The sequence below is a fragment of the Falco biarmicus genome, chromosome 4, assembly GCF_023638135.1.
Source record: "Falco biarmicus isolate bFalBia1 chromosome 4, bFalBia1.pri, whole genome shotgun sequence".
In the NCBI taxonomy this organism is placed as follows: Eukaryota; Metazoa; Chordata; class Aves; order Falconiformes; family Falconidae; genus Falco; species Falco biarmicus.
Window position 1 is genome coordinate 81934962 of NC_079291.1, and position 19372 is coordinate 81954333.

The window sequence follows — 19372 nt, forward strand, 5'->3', positions numbered from 1 at the left end:
CTGCCAGGAGGGTGTCCAAACCCCTCTGCCATCCCTGCTAGTGGCAAAAGAGCTACATCGCCTCTTGTAACAGCCCTGACACCTTTCAGAAGGTAACAAACATCCCCAGGAGCTGCACCCAGCCAACAGCACAAGCATGGACAGTGTTGGCTTGTGAGCTCTCATATGGGGAACCAGCTCCTTACAGCCCCCTGTTTTGCCACCATTTTTGCACATATTGATGATCTGATCATCCAGCAGATGAACACCAAGTGCTTCAGATGGGACCCAGTAGGCCCATACCCTTCTCCATTTAGTTTCATGCCCAGTCACCCTGGCAATGAGCTCTCCTGCCCATCTAAGCCCTGTAGGAGCTGTGTTGGTCTTTCCTCATGAAGCTTTCCATGGCCATAGACCAAATTGCAACTAATATTCCCGAGGCTTTCACTGGACATCATCTGAGCTACATGCCTCCAGGCAGCAGCCACCCAGAGATTAACAAAAGATCTGGTTTTACTCCATTTCTGCAGGCAAAGAGATGTTCTGGGTCTAGAGCTGAGCAGACAGGGGCTCTGTTCCCCTCTGTTATCTCCCCTGTTCTGCTTGCTGTTGGATGCTCCTGGTCCATGTGCCAACCTTCTTCCCCCATGGCATCTCCCCAGAATTACCCATCCAAACCTGGGCTCACCTATGGCTTACCCAGTAAGGGAGACCTTTATAGGACTGCTGTCATGAAATACAGCTTTGACATGGCAAAGCAGCTCAAGAAGGATCAAGGGAAGGTGGGAAGAGGCAGGAGAGAGAAGACTAGATGAGGAGATGAAAAAAAATAGCTACAATTCCATAAAGACTTGGTCTGAGAATTAATGAAGGCAAAGTCAACACAGTCTGCCACTGCTGACACCCCAGGAGGTGAAGTCACTGAAGCTGCCGGGGCCCAGCTTCAAGGCGAAGCTCTGAAGCTCAATCTGTCTGTCTGTGTGGAGATGAGATGGCTGCAGTGCCCACCGTAGAGGTCTGAAGCTCAATTCAACTGCAGCAAAGCAGCCGCTGATCTCCGGTGCTCTGGAGAGCAGGCAACGGGTGCTGGCCATGAGGGCTGTCACCTGTCTCTGCCCCGGCACTTCTGCTGTCTCCCGGGAAAACTCCTATTTCTTCCTAGCCAGATCCACCAGAAACCAACTCACCCATAAAAGCAACCTGCACCCTCACACAGAAATGGTATGACATCAGCTTCTGCGAGTGACTTTTTCTGTGTGTTCAAAGCCAAGGAACACAACTAAACTGCTTGGACCTCGGGACCCTGCAGCCCTAGACAAAGCAGTGCATCATCTGTGCAACTGCACAAGAAATAAGCATGCAAAGTCCTGGCTGCAGTGGAGCAGAGCATTTCACAGGGTCCATTTGCTGCTACTTGCCAGCACATTCTGGTCACAGTTATACTGACACAAACCCACTGCAAGACAAATGTCAGCGACACTACACCAAACCTCACTGGTGCATCCACCGGGATCCATCAGGGTAACAAATCTGATGCTGGTTTCTCTTTTCCTTGCTCTTGAAGAGGAAGTTGTCTGATTTCTTCCTTGCCAGATCCTGTTCTCCAAACTCAAGCAAAACAAAACAGGTTTTGCGAGATCCTTGTGCACCAGAGGCTGTGAACCCACGACAGCGAGGCAGTACCTGCCCTGCAGATTGCTCTGTGCAGCACAGATAGACAGATAGATACACAAACACGCACAGATTCTGCACTACATAACTGATCATTTTGCATGTAGAGCAGCTTCAAGACAGGCTGACCTTAAACCTAACTTGAAGCTCTTCAGCTCACAGGCCTTTATAACAGTGTGGCTGCCCCCCTGGGGTCCGTCTAGCCTGGGAGGACACTGACAAAGGAGCAAGAAGAATGACAGATGCTCCCCATGCACGGAGGCAAATAGAGATGGGACGAGGGGAGAATGGGAGCCTAAAGGGAAAGAAAATGAGCGTGCATACACTCACACACGTGCACACAAAGACAGGCAAGACAAAGGAAAGGGGGACAAGCAAAAGGAGTGGAGCTGGAGAAAACCACTCTACGTGCTTGGCGAGGGCTGTTTGCAGCAGCATCTCATGCTGCTTCGTGAGATCCATCCGGGACATATCTGTGTCGATGAACCGGAATCCTGACACCAGTCCCTTTGATAAATATTTATCGCGCCTGGCGCTCTATCACTTCAGTTTCCACCAGATTAACCTCGATTCTTCCAACAAAAAATGCCCTGATGTTCTGCCTGATACACACATGCCATGCTGACCTTCCTTCTCCGGATTCCCCATGGCCCTCGCTCCCATTCAGCTAAGGGGGGAATTTGCTCTCATCAATCAGGACCGGATTTCTCCCATGCCATGTAAATAATTTAGAGGCACAAGCATCCATGGCACTGCTTATGTGCAGCCCAAACCCAGTGCCAGGAATCTTGGGAAAAGGGCCCAATAATATTGTACCAGTCCAAAGTAATTAAAGTGCATCATTACATATAAATTTGTAATTAAACACTTTAACGTAATCATCCCGCACAGCACGATTCCTGATGAATTAATTAAAAGAACTCCAGAAATTAATGTTTTACTTGTCACCATTGTTGTGCTAGCTGTAGCCGTCTCCTCGACTATTCCTGCAGCATGTTGTGAAGTAATTATGTAATTACTGGGGAACAGGAAGGCCCAAAGTCCCAACAGAGGAGAAACCTGAAACAAAGTGGAAATAGCAAGCGCAAAAGGCAGAAGCAGAGCTGGTGTTCCCACCTTTAGCCCCAGCAGAGGGGAGGCTGCGAGGGGAGGGTAAGGGTGAGGTTTCCACCAGCTTTCCAGGTTTCCAGCACATCATGGATGTGCTCTCCCAGGTGGGAACATTTCGCTCACATCCATGTGTGTGCAGGTGTAGAGGCAGCTCCTGCGCTCTCCTGCTGTCCCAGCCTGGCTTCCTCCCTCCATACAGATGCCCTTCACCCCCACACTCTGTCCCTGCTCTGCAGAAGCAGGGCTCATCAACTGTCCCCTCTGTGTGTGTCCACCTATTCCCTGCCTCAGTTTCCTCCCCTTCTGCACCCCCTCCTACAGGGTTTGCTGCCTGAAGCGAGGGGACTGGCCAGCCCCACTCTCCATCCAACCTTCCTTCCACCCAGACCTCCCAAAATCCCTCCTTTGTGCCCTACATTACACTGGGCTTCAGTTTTCTTTCTCCACCCCCTACCTCAGACACAACTGACCAATTTGGTCCCCTCGGGGCCAGCTACATCCCTCCCATCTCGACAGCTCCATCAAAGCACCACTGGCAGCGTGTCCTCCCTCCTCCTGACGGGACCGAGCCCCAGGATACACCTCCTGCAGCTGTGAAGGGGTTAAGGCTGGACTCAAATTGAATTGTTGGATGCAGCGGGTGTTGGTGCCCCTCCATCCGCCTGTGCATGTGTGCATGCATATATCTAAGCACAGCGTGAGGCTTGCTGGCCAAAAAACGCTGCTGGGGCTGCGTGGCATGGTGCAGACGGGGTATTCCTGCAACAGCAGAGCCCAGGCTCTAACTTGCTGTTGCAAGGAAAATAGCTGGATGTGTGTAGATACAAGCCCCAAGGTGCAGCTGCCCTGCCGCGGGAGCTGGGCACCCATCAGTATGCGTGTGAGGAGGGGATGCTCAGCCAGCTGCGGTGGGTGCTGGGTGGCCATTGAACCTGGACAAGGGTCGGCAGGACCCAGCCGAGGTGGCGGGTGGCACGGAGCCACATTCAGTGCCCCTCAGCGGGGTGCCCTTGTTTGAACAGGATTTCCAGCACCGTCCAGACACATGGCTTCGCATCCCTCTTGGCTGCTGGGGCTGCCGACAGCTCCAGCTGCAGGGACGGTCAGTCGGATGGGGTCCACGCAAGAAGGAACCCCCAGGTAAACCTCTCTTCTTCTGCCACCCTGCGAGCTGGGTGGGGAGCAGAAGGGGTGTCAGGGTGGCCGTGGTGCTGGCCTGCATGCTTCATAACAGCACTGGCTGTCCTCAAAAACACATAACCTGTGGCTGCAGCACTTGGTCGCATGGAAAAGCTCCCAGTAAGGCAAAGGCTCTCCTGTCGTGTATTTCCCATGAATGATACTGATGATACTGGTTCCTCCTGCTCCTTGTATGACCCAGGAATATCCCTTATTATCCTGGGCACCATCTCCTATCATACCAGGATGCACCAATGCTGCCACGTCACGACAAGTCTCTGCTTCCGGCCTGTGCCTTGGCATCACGTCAGTCAGTGGCTTTGGGATTTTATTCTCTTTATTTTCTGCCCAGCAAAAACCCATGAAACACAGGTTGGTTTTACAGTAGCAAGGCTGGGGGATCAGGTGGAGCAGGGAAGTCTTGGAAGAGATGACAGCACTTTCTGGATGAAACAAGCACAGGATGGGGACTCAGCAACACCCCTGTCCAGGCTAAGGGACTTGTGCAGCATGTGACTCTGTTTCCCCATCTGCAGATTATGCTTAACTGGGGCTGTATTAGTTAACATTTGTACAGCTCTTTGAAAAAGGAAAGTGTTTGAGACTTTAAATCCTGCCAGTGGGAACAGATCAACAAGATTTCTAACCCTTCTGAAAAATTAAAGCTTTTGCCAATTAAGCTGGCAAACGCATGGTTGTGAATCTAAAAACCTCTCAAGCTCGAGACCAAGGCTGAAGCCTCCTCTGAGAACAGCCTCTCCTGGCTGCTCTTCACACTCCTCCCGCTCACCCATGTCAGAAATACATCAAGTAACCGAGCTATATGCTTTTCGGCAGACACATACTTGAAACATAACCAGGCTACTGACATAACTGCAGTGGAGCTACCACTCCGGACGTTCAAATGGACACCATTACTGCGCAGATAGCGTCTTCTGCTAGATTGCTTGAACTGGTACTGCAAGTATGTCATAGTAAAGCATAGTTTCTTTTAATTTTACAATTAGCCCTTTAATTTGAGTTGCAGTTTTGATGCCACAAGCTGTCGATATCTCCATACACATATCCTTACCAGCATATGCATTGCCTTTGCCTGGGGTTGTCCACTGCTTCTGAGTCTGCTCTGCACCATGCTGCACCTCTGCTCAAGATGTAAGGTTATGCTCCCCGGGCTGACTCTGGGATATGAGTGAAAAATTTTATGCAATATAAAACAATCTCCACACCCCATCTATACTCCCTTTCTTTTTTTTTTCACCTTTGCAGGCTGTGCTGATGACCAGCAGCAGCACCAAGACAAAAAGCCCGGCAATAATTGTGGCACAGCAAAGGGGAAGGGCACTGCCTTCATCGCACGCACACTTGGAGAGGGACACGGGCTTCTTTGGAGTCACACGAGCTGAAGGAAAACAATGTGGGGCAGTGGCAAAGCAGCCCAACACCACGATGATGGATGGTGAAGCAAATCACTCGATAACTGAACATCCCCTTCGCTTCCAGGTTAACTCCCACCCTGGGATGTCCCCACTGACTTTGGTTCAGCCACTCACAACTCTTGGTGGTTCACCTGCAGAAAACAAACACACTGTACGTGCCCGGTGTGTCTCCACCTGCCTGGGATGCAGCCCTGCCCCAGTCCCTTGGAGTGGTGCTGTCAGAGATGTGCAGCATGGACATGGCTCCGCAGGCCCCAGGAGGGAACATCTGCATGCCCCTGCAGCGTGCTCCCCTCCAGGGCGTGGGTGGAGGTGTTAAGGATACACCAGAACCATTACAAACCATGCTTGTGCAAGCATAGGGAGCATGTGATGTTTTACACACCCAGCCCTGGGCTAGAAACGGATGAGGAAAGACACCCAAGTTACTGCATGAGTTGCAAAAGCAAGAAGCCCCTAAGCCCCTCGTGTGCCATGACACAGATGGATGGAACCAACAGGCACACGTGTCATGATGTACAGAGGCACCCGACGTGAAGTCAAGGGGCACTTGGGCAGCAGTTTCTGGTGAAGCCATTTATCCCACGGGCTTGGGCCTCGGCGCACGCCCAGCCCTGCCTGCACGGAGACACGGTGAAGCCCCTGCCAGAGCCCAGTGGGGGGTGGCACTGGGTATATGGGAGTTTGGAGATGCCAGCTCAAACCTCCGCTCTCTGACCAACCCACGCAACCTGAAATAAGTCATTTGGTGTCCCTGTGTGTGGGGGAATAACCCCAACATCGCTCCCCGCTGTGTGGCTGAGCCAGGGCTGGGGTGCAGTCTAGGGAGGCTGCCCCATTTGCCCCCCACGTGCTAACCCCAAGAAGGGTCCAGCTCTGGGATACAGGGGCCCCTTCTTCACCCTTCCCCGGTCCCCAATGGAACAATTTACCTTTCGGAGCAAGTCCAAGATATTAATTAAGATAAATCTACCTCAATTTTGAGATTCTCTTATCATGTAATTTATCAAAATTATGTTAATTATTTCTGTAGGGCAGCAAAATTATTACCTCTTCCGTGTCTGATTTGTATTAATATTCATAATTTAATAATTCAGCATCCAAGCCATCTGGTTTGGGGAGCCACACTCCTTCCCCTCCCTCTGCCAGAGCCAAAATGCTCCCGCCTCCCTGCTCGTGCACCCATACAGGTGGCCCCCAGCAGCCCCCAACCGACACCCTGCCACCGGCTCCTGCCGGCATCGGCGTCCCCCCGGCCCCACCGAGGCTGCCGTGGCGGGGTCCTGATCCCCCGGGGATGGGGAGCAGCCCCTTCCCCTGTGCCAGGCTGAGCCTCTGTCACCGGCGCTGTCTCAGCCCGGCAGGTGAGCACAGCTGAATTGACATTTTCCACACTTTGTGATTTTTACACTGTAATTTGACATAATTAATGCCTACATTACTGCTGATAATTTAGCTAGTTAATTAAACTCGGAGGAGATAATTAAGGAGAGGCTACTGCTTGGACTGCTAATTGTTTTTGTCATTATTTTAGGGGCCCGACAGCTGCTGGCTGAGTCATCCTCCCCATCAGCTGATGGCCGCACATGACCGTGGTGCCACGGGCACCGGGGTCTGGGTGCCCGGTGAAGCGGCTGAGGGCTGCCAGCGGCTGGACCCGCCATGGCCTGGCTGGGAGCCAGCGGCCGCCGGCACCGCACCGCGCAGATGGCGAGCGGGGCCCCTGCAAACCACGGCCCTGGCGCTGCTCCGGCCGAGGGCAAGTGCCCCCCACGTTGGTGCTGGAAGAGAAGTGGCGAGATGGTGAGAGGTGTTTGCTGAGGAGGAACGGAGTGGTGGATAGGAAGGCAGCATCGAGCATGCCGGGGAGGGCAGGTAGTGAGGATGCTCAGGTGAGGATGCTCAGGTCATTGGTCCATGAAATGCCCCAGGTGTTGTCATCTCATGCTGCAGAGGGATACCAGCATGCTCTGGGGCTCATGCAGAAGCAGAGACACTAGCCACCCTGCCAGCCACACAGCAGAGTTGAGACCTGCAGTTCCCTATGCAGCAGTGCCAAGTGCTCACCCTGGCTCAGGGGAAAGCCCATCTGCCTACAAGCCCCAGGGCAGGTGGGGAAGGAGAACAGCAGAGGGTCCCTCTTCCCCATGTGGGTGGCTTCCCTTTTAACCCCACAGCATCCAACCCAGCCCCAGCTGCCCTACGCTGTGCTGCTACAGCATGTGCCTTCTCCTTCTTGGGTGCTCTGGCTTCATCTTTAACTATGAGTAAATCCAAACACTTACTGTGATGAACCCGTCTGGTCCCTGAAGAGAAAAGCACATCGTCGAAGCAGAGTCCCTGCTCCCCACCACCTTGCTCATCCCACACAGAGCCCTCTGCCACCTGGTCAGTGTGGCCCCATGCCATCCACCCTCAGCCATTCCCTGCAAGACCTCAGTCAAAGCCCCAGTTCCTCTAAGCACCTGACACTGGCACCAAGTTCAAAACTGCTTCGTGCCTGTGTCTCTTCCATGCCAGGTCACACATTCCTCCATCCTGCTCAGCAAAGACCTAAAATCAGAGTGGGAGCAGAGGAGCCCATAACCTACGGCCAGCCAGGAGCTGCAGGAGTGCAGCACATCCTGGCCATACCCCTCCTCCCCACAGCCCAGTGGGAGGAAGGCAGCTTGAGGCACAACCATCATCTTCTTCTTGCTCTGCAGCAGCTGGAGAAGCTTCATCTGGCCTGCCTGATGTGCAACACCCCCCCCCAGCCTCACCCAGCCCCCCCTAGCAGCACCACCCCACAGCCCCTGACAGCCAGCTTCCCTTCCCACCACAGGCAGCCCTGCCAGGCTGTTCGCTGCTGGAGATTTCTTTCCACCCTCTGCCTCCTGACGAGCTCAGTGTTCTGAGCTGGAGGCCAGCTTGACATCTCAATCCAGAGATTAGGATGGAGACTGGTCACTTCCCAGTTCTGGCGAACACCCTTTCAAATAATTTGATTAATCATCTTAGCCCTACTTGGCGCAGTTGGCATCTTCCAGAATCAAAACCTCTCCTGAAATGCTGTGTCAAAAAAACATAAAGCTGCTGTAAAGGTTCAACCAAGCATGGACCAAAGCAGAAGCCAGTACTCCAGAGGCTGTGCACTGGGTTGGCTAAATACTCCCTCTAAATATCTCTACAGCTAGCAGTCAGAGACATATGAGATGTGTAACAAATTGCACAGGGACTGCTTTCCTTCTCTCACTGTTAGGAGATATTTTTTTTTTCCCCTCCTGCATTTCTATTTATCACAACGCAAAAAAGAAACGTGCCAAAAGGGTTTTATATTTTCACTTGGAACAACAACATTTGGACAGCCCCAAGGATAGCAATTGCAGTAATCATGAAAAAGTAATACTTTGCGCTTCTGTAGTCCCTTTCATCCAAGCATCTCACAGCACTTTGCAAACGTTGGCCCTGATCCTGCGAGGGCCCATGCACATGGATCATCTTATACAGGAATTTATTCCACTGGGTTCAGCAAATCGGGACTGCGGGGCTCTGCGGGGCTCTGGAGTTGTTCACCTCCACGCTCGCAGAGTCAGCTGCTCCATCAGCACTCACAAGTGCATCCTGAGGTATTTGTTGATATTTAAGTCTGAGCTCCTGGAGCCAGGGGATTGTGTTTCCATTTGTCAGACCTCTCTAGTCTGTCATCTTGGTGCAATCCCTACAACAGGAACCCTAAAAGCCCAGAAAGCAAAAGAAAAATAAGACAAACCAAACGTACGCTCTTTCCAGCATGGTACTTTTTCACAGGCTTGTCTCTCTTTGGAGTCGTGCTTCAGGATTTCTGTATTTATTTTCACCAGAAGAGAGCAGCTCCTGCACTCCAATACTCATAAAAGAATAAACCCAGCTGATCTCAAACTGCTCAGAGAAAACTATGGCAGGGAGAGCAATTTGCCAAAATCTACAGCAGTGAAAAGAATAAACCTCGAATGTCCTTGTTCCCAGTGCATCCCCCTGCCAGAAAGACAACTGTGGTCCAAACAGTTGAGGGTTTGGTTGGAGTTCCTGCTATCATTATTTGCTTACTTAAAATCAAAAAAGTTTTCTGTCTTGCTATATCCAGTGCCCCAAAGCTCCACCAGGGATGTGAGGCCAACAGCCCCCGTGGGCAGCACCCCTCCTTCACCCACTCATGCCCGGCACCACAGAGCAGCCACCGTTCAGGACGAAGCTCAAGCCACAGCTCTCTTACAGGGCTCCTGCAGGGACACCCCCTCCCCCCTCAAATGGAGAACTTGAGTGTCTCCCCTTTAGCCTCAGCTCCAACACCTCCGAGGAGGACGTGCCATTACTAATGAACCCTCCTGCCATAGCAAGGCAGCAGATGACAATTAGCACCCCCCAACCTGCGAGACTGCTGTGACAGCGGTTTCCTTTAAGCATGAAGAGGTGGCCCCTTCCCCTCTGCACCCCAAGCCCAGCCTTCTTGGGTCACTAGATTCATCACAAGTGTAGGGACAACGGTGGCTTTGCAAGGAGCCCTGGGCAAGCCACTGACAGTGCATGACTGGGACAGCCCGGCTGAGCAGGACACGTTGTCCCACAGAGGCACCCAGACATCACCCAGTGCTTCGCTAGGCAACTGGAAGGTGTTTACAGCTGCCCTAGAAAGTGTGGCCCAAGGTGACTAGCTACCAGCCAGGGCTGACAGCCCTTCAGGGCTGTTTTCTGCTCCTGGGGGGACTTCCAGCAAACCACACAGCTTCTCTGTGCCCCAGCTCCCTCCTCTGTGCGGAAGGACGTGTTTGATGCACTTGAAGACCTATGGCTGAGCAGCACAGCAGCCTGCGGTTAAAATCCAGCAGAATTGCAAACCACCCTTTAACCTCTCTTACCTCTGAGCTATCTTCCAGTGAAATGAATCTCTCATATCTGCCCAGTCCAGCGTCTTCATCCCAACAGAGACAGCCTCAGCCTTGCCTTCCCTGACCCCCTTTTCCTCCAACACACCCGTGCAGGCACGCGCACGCAGGAAGAGCGCCCTTAGCACTGGAGGGGAGCGAGACGCAAAGGAAGAGCATTAGGTGGAATGAGAGATAGCAAAAGCACAGGCATATCAGACGTCTCCAGGCAAGATAACATGATAAATAATCAATCAATCCCTACAAAATCCTTAAGTGCTTGATGTATCCTCCTGCAAATTGAATCACTTCTCCTACCAGGAAGTTCTCTCTTGTAAATAAATGAGAGCAGAAATGGCCCATATTGAAAAATAATGTTGTTAAAACCACTGATTAAGTTTTACACAAGCATATGAGAGCAAACTAAAAGGTTTTAGCTTTTTAGTTTAAGAAATGAGGAATATGATATAATTTCAATTTGTGATGAGATAAGATGTTCTCGATATTGTGGCTTCAATTGGATTATATCCTAATGTACTTTTATAAAGTGTCAGGCTAGCTGCAGATTAAGGTATGTGTGTAATATTCTTTATTAACAATTTAATGGACTTGCTTTCACTCTATCCATCTTAATCAGTGTTTCCAGTCCACCTGGGAGATCTAGTTAGTACAGAACCTGAAACTCCAACCTGATGAAAGAGGGAACTCAGTGATCCGTCAGTGTCAAAAACAAGAGGGAAGCACTGATAAAAGACTGTTGAGGATCATCTTTAACCTCCTGTCATCAGCACCACTCCAAAAGCTCTCAACAACCACTCTTGGAGTCATTCAACGAGACATATGCCCTCCTCAGATCTGCAACCTTCCCCTGCCAGAATATTAAAGGGGCTTTTGGCAACAGGCAGGACTTCCCAGATCACAAAACACAGTTGCGTGATCTTGAGGGACCTGCTCCTATAATCCTATTTTACAGTCAAACGCCAGTGCGAGAGCAGCCTGGTTGTGTGGACTCTCCAGTGCTCGTCCATAGTCTCTGCTTTGGCACTTAAGACACTTCCATCTCATTTCCCTCTGAAGTTTATTCATGAGTAGTTTGTATCTGCATGTTCTGGTATCAACACTGGCCTTTAGCTTAACTAGCTCCTCTCCTTCCCTTGTGTTTATCTGCCTGTGCAATCACAGCTCCTCTCAGCCTTCATTTTGTTAGGCTAAATAAGCTGTGCTTGTTTAGTCACCTCTCATAAAGGACCTTCCCGACACCTCCCCCACCGTAATGACCCATCTCTGCACATCTTACAGTTTTCCAGACCGTACACAGCACTCGGTCCCACAGCACTTCTAGTGCAGTTTTCCACCTCTCCTGGAAATGCTGCCTCTCCAGATAGCTCCAAGCACCCACCTCTCGCATCCTTAGGCACCCCAGGAGGGGTAAGTCTTCCACCCCAATCAAGGCCTTTCATGCCGCAGGTCTTGGTGAGAAATTGCTATTTCACACACATGTCAACCCACCATGGGGTGGCCGGGGTGGCCTGCGATGCGCTGCACGAGATGTCACCCCCTCGCCGTGCACGCACTGCTGCGTGCGTGCACAAACAGCCACTTGGTGCGTGGAACCAGGAGCAGCAGCCTTGTAAATAATGGCCAATCGGGGGCAGGGGGGAGTGAAGAGTATATACATCTCATAGCCTTTAATTCCCTTGCAACGCGATGATACTGCAAGGGTGGGTCGGTCGTAGCTGCAGGTGCTCCCGGACGGGGGAGGAGTACAAAAATGAAGTTGTTTGCGGCTTTTGATTCCATCCCTGGAATTATTTACAGCTGCAGGCAATATTAAACTATGTAGAGCAAGTGTCCTCATTTACATGCTAATTCATTTATACCCTCTGGATTGATTTCTCCAATTCATTTTCAGCCCACTAACTCTTCTGATATGAATTATATTATCACCTCCAGAACAGCAGCAGGGAAATGTGACGAAGCCACCCCAGCTCTTCTGATCTCTAATTGCCCTCACTGTTCAGAGCCGGCGTGGCCAGCTGCAGCTTCGCCTCCCAGCTACCAGCACCCAGCTTCCTTCCATCTCCTGGAGGAAAACCAGCGGTGTGGCTAGGAGAGCAAGTCATCCCACCTTCATCACTCAGCCCTATTCTGGGGAAGACCCAAGCGAGCGGACCTTGGGCTTACTGCCCTTGGAAATCATTCCCTCCTCCTGCCCAGGGAGGAGGAACCACCTCATTTCAGAGAGCAAAACCAAAGTCCATCTGCTTTCTGCAGCGGGAAGTCCTGGAGCTGTAAGGAAATTGAATTAATCCTTGACTTCCCGAGGGCTTTTCTGAGACTTCTCAGCTTTTCACAGCAGCCTCACACCGTACCTGGCAGACCTGAAACATCCCCAGTTCTCCCTGCCTTGGGAATGAGGTACTCACCAGTGGAAAGGACACAGTGCCCCGGGGGTGGAGAAGAGTGGGGAAGTCTGTTCACAGGTAGCAGCAGCCGGAAGCAGTGGGGCTTTTCTCCCAGCACTGTCACTGATGGATGAACGAGGTTTAGCCATCCTTTTCCAAGAGGCATATCCAAACACATTGGCCTGCCTCTCTGGAAAACCTGGTTGAGATCAGCCAAGGTAACTGGAGAAAGGAACCACCTCCTTCCCTGACCCTACCTACCCAGCAAGGTGAGTCTACAGGGTGCCAGCTGGACACGAAGGAGGGGAGAGAATCCAGCAGCAAGCGGAGGGCACATACAGTGGTGCAGGGCGCAGTGCAGGGCTGCCCACTGCCCCTTAAAATAGCTGTGAAGTTGTGCAGAAGGTTAAACCTCAGCTTCCATAACGGGGTGGATTTCATCAGCCAGATCCTCACCGACTATCCGTGACACCATTTTTAGTCCCGGACCAAATACACAGGCCACATTTTGCTCAGAAAGGCCAGTAAAACCCTGCCCCTCTGCAGAACAGGCCTTTCACTGGTATTCTTCGTGATGGTTCAGCATTTGATTTCTCGTTTTTAAAAAATATTTTTAAAAGAGGTTGCTTCCCTCTCCCTTTGGCCCAGAAAGTCATCCTGCACCCCAGCCCAACTTGTGGGATAGATACCAACACTGTGGTATGTATAGACACATCCAGACTGGATAAACACACATGGCATTTGGTATTTTAAAGACTTCCAGAAGCCTTTCTACAGCCTAACTCCATCCTGGCTTTCATACCTGGCACCTTGATTGAACAGCATGCAGCTGGAACATGCCAGAGGGACCAAAAGGTCCAGGACCATTGGAAGTTAAATGGGACCCCTTTCCCTCCAAAATCCTGAGCAAAATTAAAGCTAAAGGGAAATTAAGAATTTTTTTCTGGCTGGCAGAGAAAGGACAGCTCTTTGTTCCTGATTTACACCATCTGAAACAATTAACTTGTGAAAGCTGAGATACCATTCCCCTTGGCATCCAGTGTTTATTATGCTTCAGACCATTTCAAATGAGCACTTGAAAAGGAGAGGGAGCCCCTCTGCCTCCTGATCACTGGAGGGAGGGAGAAAGTTGTCCTAAATGGAACAACAGACTGTCCCTTCTTAATGCCACTTCAAAGCTCCTCGGACAGGAAAATTGATAATTGCATCAAGTACAGTTTTTCTAAACTTCATCATTTAGTGCTGAAAACTGGGCTATTGAATTCATATAGTTCTTTGATCAAGACCAGTTAATTAAGTTATTCCCTTGATATGACTCTTATCACTTTAGTGCCAGACCTACATCACACTTATGCAATTCACATACTGGCTTTGATATGCATCATATAAGCTTCCCAGACTATAACCACTGGGTTTCTGTAGATTTGCTGCTACCTTACCAGTTTCACCAACAGCACGGGCTATAGGTCGGCTATTAAGAGAGAGATTGTGCAGCCCAGGCGGCTCCGGGACAAACTGTAACAAGGGAAGTTACATATGGACTGACACTAGACCGGTGATTCCTTCCAAACCTTGTCATTTCCAGTTACAGTTAAACTCCCAATGCCTCCTGTCTCTTTTCTGAAAAATATCCAAGCAACATTGATAACAAGTATGCAGCCAAGCATTTATTTTATCCTCATCAGCAAGACAACTGAATTTGATCTATCCTTTTGCTATTCTGTTGCAACAACATCACACTTATGGTAAGAAAAGACAGTAAAATCGCGTGTGACCTCTGAAATACAGCACAGCTGTCCCTGCACTAAGTCCCATCTCTGTTTAAGCAGGGTTTCCATGATTTCTCCCATCCATTCCCCCCCCATATGCCCTAGACAACCTTCTGCCCTGGCTCCCTGCACAGGCTGTCCCATGCTCTCCCTGCCACAGTGAGTGGTTTCTCTACCCCATGCAGCTTTCGGCGACTCCTGTTACTCCTTCCTCCCCGATACCTCCTGACCCTTCACCTTCCCAGCCCTCCACCAGCCGCCCTGTCTCTGACCAACCATCCAGGGGCTTTTTCAGCAAATCCTCCTCCTCCACACTTCTGCTTTCCACAGGAGACTGACAAGCTCCAATTTAGGTCTCCACAGTTTTTTTGGGGCTTATCCCCTTAAACCGGATTAGCTAACATCTTAATGCCAGTGACACCAGTCACAGCTCACCATCTGATCCTGCCTTTCAGGATTTGCTGCATCTCTGCACTTTGCATTGCTCAACTAGATCCTGTGATCTTTCCTTCCAAGTCCTCCAAGTCCCCATCACCATCACCCAGCCACTGTGGCCTGCTAGTTAGACTAGCTGTGTCTAGGAGATGCCCAGATCTCCTCCCCAGACACTCTAGGTCTGAACTCCCCACCTCGCTGACAGCCTTTGCACTTTCTCTGTTTTGATACTCTTCCAGACCGTCTCCTTCTCCTTGAGATACAGCCCCCCCAGAAAACTCATGGCACCCCTTCCCTGGGCCTCCTTTTGCTTTGGTATCAGATAGAAAATCTTGAGGCAGACAATTCAAGACCTCACTTCCACTCATCTGACAAATTCCCATATTGAACCCGCCTGTGATCTCCACCTCACCAGTCTGGCAAGGCCCAGGCCCAACACCCCTGTCCTCTGGACTTTGTCCGCTCTTCCCATCTCAGAGCTTACTTCTTCACCGCCTTTTACACACAAACCAGCCCCACGGTGACTCCTCTTGCCTCTTTTGAAGCCCCTTTTCAGCCCCACACCTTTCCCCAGCCTGAGGTTCACGCACTCCATTCTCCATCTATCTCCATCGCAAGGCGGAGATGCTGCCGCCATAGCACTCTCCATTAAGCAATGCTAAGCAGTTGTATCAGGAAGACATTTTCCTCCCACTTCCATCCCTTTGCCCAAATCCAGCTCAAAACCGCCTTGGGGCCAAACCAAGTACTTCATCAAACTGTCTGTCCTGATCACCTCTGTGTTACTGATTTTTAGCTGGTCTTCTGCTCTCCAGGTGGAAGTGAGGGACTCTCCTTAGCCCAGGAGAGTAAGTATTACCAGGCAAGGACCAGCCTGCAGCTCCTGAGGAGGTTCTGTCCCTGGCACCCACTTGCGACCAAGGGAAGAGATGGTTGAGCTGCAACTTTCTGTAGCGGTCGTTCCTCGCTGGGATGTGATGGAGGAACCATGGAGAGCAGCATGGAGGAAAGGCAAGCAATGGTGGGCTCCAGCTCTTGGTCTTCTTACTCCTGCCATACCTCTGGGTGCTCCCCAGCATCCCCACTGGGGCTCACTCCGGTCCCCAGCTCATTGCATGATGCAAAAAAAGTCACATTCCCTTTATCGATCAGGCTGTCCCTCCCTGCACATGTTCCCTTTGTCCCCTGCTAAAATAAAACCCCAACTGAGAAGAGTCACCAGCTGGAGTTTAATTTCAGACTCCAAGGCATATCTGGAGCCAATTTGCAATGCGCTTACTCCGAAAATCACCCTCCCCTGTGACGCTTGACAGCTCCAGACCACAGTCCTGCTCTCAGCTCCGAAGGAAAAATGTTTTAATTTGTCACAAACCAATTATAGCGTCTCATCTATCCCTGAATTACTCATCTTGGCTACAGTCTAGGACAAAGGGCCCCTCTGAGAGGAGATTAGACATGGATATTAACAAGAGAAAAAGTGTCCACTGTCTCACCTTGCTGGGGATGCGGCTTCCAACGAGACAGGAAAAGGAAACCCCTCCTGACTGACAGCCGGAGGGAGGGCTCCCATCCCACAGCAAATCCCTCGTTTCACGCGGAAGAATAGTCACGACAAACTCTGTATTCAAATAATATTCATGCATGGCAGATAACAAAGTCATGGTTGGCAGAGCTGCAACATGAATATAAATAACCTTCGCTCCCTTGGTTGCTGCTGCAGACGCTTTGCCACCATGCCGGAGCGTGGGTGAAGGGGCTGTTAGCACCGTGGGGATGCTCCAGTGGGTGCAACTGCCTCACCTCAGCTCCATGTGTCACCCATCTAATGAAGCCACTTTCCCTCGAGCCCTGCACTAGGCTGGAATGCCTTCCCATGGACTCCCAGCAAAGAGGTCCTCTCCAGACACCTCCTCCCACTCCAGCTGCCAGGCATATTTGCTGCTCTCACAGGGCACACCAGCATCCCTCAGAGTCCTTGCTTCAGACCAAATCTAGTTTCCCAGTCCCAAGTCCCTCCGTATCAGTGCTCCTTCCTTCCCTTCCCAAGCCCACGCTGGCCTTGGCATCACCCTTCACCCCAACAGCCAAGGACCAGGGTCACCTTCCCTGAGGAAGCTTTTGGTCTGTCCCGTCTCCTGAGCAGCTCGGGTACCGATTCATCCAGCTGGAAACCGGAGGTGAACATTCAAAAGCAGCACCCAAGGCTCTTGTAGGCAAGAAGCACTTTGCATTTGCAGTTGCAAACGTGACGAGCCCCAGCTCAGGAGCAGGGACAAAAAGCTGTAGGCAGAGCTGGCCTCTCAGCTGGATAAACTGGAAGTGTTGCTGCTCCGTCTCAAGTTGACTTGAGGCATCTGAGGGCAGCCACAAAGTTCCCTTTCTCCCCACGCCTACTGCAGAACAGCTTCTTCCTTGGGTGATGAGGGAGACGATGAAAGCCAATTTCCCTTTGTGCTCATGGCGAATAATTTGGAGAATTCCCCTTGTTTACTCAGAACTGTTAATGATGCGTCAGAAATTACCTCTGAGATTGTAATTAAAGAAAACGGCAGAAGAGAGAGACATACACACACACACTGCCTAATCACAGCTTCATTTGCAAGTCTTGAAGTGCTGGAGCAGACAGCAGCCTCCCCGTCACCTCAGCCCTGCAGAAGGACCCCCAAGAGCCTCCTAAACAGCAGAGGCTCGCGGGTGCAGCCCCCAGGCCCCATACAGCCCCCCCCATTCTCCCCTTCAGCTACAAAGAAAGCAGCCGCAGCGCTCCGGGTATCCAGGAGCTGGAGAAGCCATGAATGAGGAGGCCATCAGGAAATGAGCAGGAAGCTCAGCCCCCTTGAAACCATTTTGGAAGTGGAGCAGCTGACCTAGAAGAGCAATTAAGCTCTCGGTCATCACCAAAATGCAGACACCCACATGCACACAGCAATGTATCAGTCAACCTCCTGCTAGCCTGACCTCGGGGCTCGGTGGCTGGTGGGGCCGGAGCAGAGCACAAATGGCCCTTTCCCATGGAGAATGGAGAGGAATTTGATTCCTGTTTGGTTACAGGAGGGTGCCTAGACTGCCTAATTACTCAGGGGTGACTGCTATGGAGAGGCAGCGAGAGCTGGTTTCCCAACACCTCCCTCTGCTCAGCCTCAAGGCCAAATCCTCCTGCTTTGCCTCCTGGAGCACTTCCACAGGGTGAGCAAAGCTGCTTGTGCTGGGAGAGTAAACAGGGGTCAGGCGGGGGGAATCAGCTCAGCTCAACGCAGCCAGCTGGAAAAAGCCATTCCCTTTCTCCACCTTAGTCAACGGCTTAGTTCATCTAGGGCTCTTTTCAAGCCTTGGATTAGGAGGGTGGTGGAAATGCAAATCCTTTGAGTCCCGCATTCGAGGTAGAGGAAGGAGGAACAAGCTGGGTTGTCCTGACGTTCACAGCCAGCAGCTGCCTGGGGTGCAGGAGCTGTGGAGCTGCAGCAGGCTCTGCAGGGCTTGGCAGCAGCAGACCCTGGCCACGACCAGACCAGACAGCACTCCATCAGTACAGGCAAGAGCCTGGGTCTCTGGGCAGGATGCGCTTGGATCACTACTCCACTATTCCTCTGCTCACCTCTGGTGTAGAAATAACTCAGGTCAGTCTTGAGTTCAGCTTCACACCAGCCCATAATCTCCTGTTCCCAGCGGCGTGGCAAGGAGGGCTGGGACCCTGTCGCCACTCCTGTTCTCAGTATTTCTCTGTCTAGAGACCACTCAAACCTTTGAAACCCACGCAGCATTTCCAGGTGAGCCTGCTATCCCCTAGACCAGGGTTACCATCTCCAACAGCCTCCAGACAGAGAAGCAGCAGTTTTCCCTTCAAAAGCTGTTCCTGGAGGCAGGTAAGCACACAGCCAGCAGGCGTAAGGAGTGCCTGCCCTCTGGAGCAGCTGGCTTTCTCACAAAAGCAAACCCTACAGCAGGTCAAACCATGCACTCATTGCCCCTGCAGGGCACCAGGGACTGCTGGTTAAGTCTGTGATCACATTCCTGCGTAGACCCCGTGTCCTGCCTGCCTTCAAGATGGGTGAAGGTTGAACTGCGCTGCAGAAGGAAGGATTGGATGAGTCTGGATGATGCTGCGCCCCCCCCCCCCCCCCCCCCCCAAATCCAGACTAAACTTCTTGAGGTTGGAGAATCTGAGCCTGAAAAGATGAAAGCCCAGCAATAATGACAGTCTGGGAGAGCTGGAGGAGGGGGACCCACTCATGAGGAAGGGTATTTCTCTGCTTCAGCAGAGGTGCTTTCAGCTCCCTCCCTCTCAGCTGGCAGCCTACACAGACAGGTTTAATTCCAAGGCTGCTAATGCTCAGGTCTGGCAGAGAGGCCCTCCTCCTTCCCCTCAGGTTTACACACAGCCCCAGGAAAGAAAGAGTTTCCCGAGAAGCAGACCAGGAGGGCAAGGCACAGCACACCAGCCCCTGTGGTCAGCATGTCCCCCAAAACCAGCCTGTCTTCCCCTCCAGGCAAGCACAGGCCAACAT

General features: G+C 51.6%; 1 protein-coding gene across 2 annotated transcripts in view; it reads right to left on the bottom strand.

Annotated features, from left to right (window-relative positions):
• Positions 1 to 8674: 8674 nt before the first annotated feature.
• MICALL2 (MICAL like 2) overlaps positions 8675 to 19372 on the bottom strand; it is a 35924-nt gene continuing 25226 nt past the window's right edge. Inside the window, exons 18-20 of one of the 2 annotated variants that reach the window (XR_008821613.1) lie at positions 12685 to 12862; positions 10253 to 10406; positions 8675 to 9089 (exon numbers count right to left, since the gene is read on the bottom strand). The gene's annotated coding sequence lies outside the window, so the exon portion shown is untranslated. The remainder of the gene's footprint in view (positions 9090 to 10252; positions 10407 to 12684; positions 12863 to 19372) is intronic. The other variant, XR_008821614.1, reaches the window with a different exon arrangement.